Genomic DNA, 1,890 nt, shown 5'->3' with positions numbered 1-1,890 from the left:
TACCTTAAATGGTAAGTGTATGCCTTAATGATGAATGTGATATATTTATGATATATGATGAATGAGCACTTAACAGTACGTGAACGACCTTCGGGTATTGCACGTATTGTTAAGGGAGGTATATGTAGTACGTATGGAACGAGTATATGAGATAAAGTATGCATGGACAATGTATGTATGATATGTATGTATGTATGTATGTATGAATGAAAATGATGTATGGTTGTATGGTAACGAAGAGGGAACCGGGCTCTAATAATACTCGAGTCAAGAGGGAACCGAACCCTAATAATATTCAAGGCAAGAGGGAACTTGTGACACTCATCAATTTCAGGTTAACTCCGTTAACTCAAACTCCGTCAATTCAAACTTAAGATCATTGGATCTATAACGCACATCTCATTACATTTAAACTAAGGTTTTAAATGACACTTGACAATTACTACATGTGTAGTCTTTCGGGAATTGCACCGAAACACAAACGAGTTGACGCAAACCATTGGTGAATAAACGAAAAACATCAAAACAATAATTATGTGATAATTATATGTTAGACTTATGTGTTATGTGATAACATTGTATGGAACGTTAACTCAATATGCAAACTAGTTAAAATAAGCTAGAAAAGTACAAATTAGAAGTTGAGGGACCTAGATGTAACATGTTATTATTAATAATAATATTAATCTAAACCCTAACACTCCCTCTCTCTCTCTCTCTACCCGATCGCCCCCCCCCCCCCCCCCGCCTCTCTTGCGATCGGCAGCCAACACACACACACATATCACCTTTGTTTGATCGTATCTTTCATAATCGGAGCATCCTACACTCGTTTCTAAGAATCTCTCACGTTTCTCTTGGTTGTTTCTGCATTTTTAAGGTATAAACATGAAACCCTAACTATTGAATATCATGTATTAAGTGTTTTGTGATTGATTATTGCTAGAGGATGATTGATTATGTGTTAGTGATTGATATTGATGGTCATATGTGGTTTTAAACGGTGAAAAATCTTTGAATCATTGATTGTTTGTAAACCCTAGAGGGTTACTACTGATTTCTATGATTAATTATGTGTATTACATGTTTTGAGTTATGTCGTATGCTTAGGATGCATGTTAGATGATTATTTATGCTTGCTGAGTTTTGACAGCAGTGATTGTTAAACTTGAACGATGTGTAACTTGTTGAATATAAAAGAAAACTAAGCTAATTATGAGTCTACAAGGTAGTACTCTGAGTCTAGTTTTCAGAAAGTCCAATCACGCCTAATTTGGAGGTGTTTTGGTTGGTCAAATGATTTAAATGTGATTAAAGGTCAAAACTGGTACTGGACAGATTGTAAGTTATGTTTAGACAACTGTAACAAATTGTTAATATGGAAATTGTTGAGGTTGTTAACACTACATGGTGCTATGTTGAGTCTAGTTTCTATAAAGTCTAAGTTTGTAATTTTTGGATGAGTAAAAGTTAATCTTTATGATTTTACAAAACTGAAGTGCAAATCTGAGTTGTGAGACCTGCTGTTAAGTTGTTTTGTAATTAGCATATCTCATGAACTACAAGACCAAATGGGTTGGTTCTACTTCTAGAGGTTAACTTGTTGAGTTAAGAACCTAACCCAATTGGTCTTGCATTAATTGGATTTTCCATTTAACGGAAATAACAAATAACATTCTGTTGCGCATGATTTTGATTGTTGTGAGTTTGCTGTAATGTTTTGATCATTGTGAGAAATCTATATGGAATAAAAATATAATAAAATATGTTCTGGAAACCTAACACATGTGTGCTTTCGTGAAGATTTTTGGTGAATTAATTGAGATGCTATGATCTGTTGAATAGAGTAGTCTTTCAAGTAGAATTCTGTCGTGATGAAACTAGTTGCTG

This window comes from Bidens hawaiensis, unplaced genomic scaffold, assembly GCF_021521415.1.
Source record: "Bidens hawaiensis isolate Kalapana, Puna unplaced genomic scaffold, B.hawaiensis_p1.1 tig00029920_1, whole genome shotgun sequence".
NCBI lineage: Eukaryota > Viridiplantae > Streptophyta > Magnoliopsida > Asterales > Asteraceae > Bidens > Bidens hawaiensis.
This window is presented reverse-complemented; position numbering follows the sequence as displayed.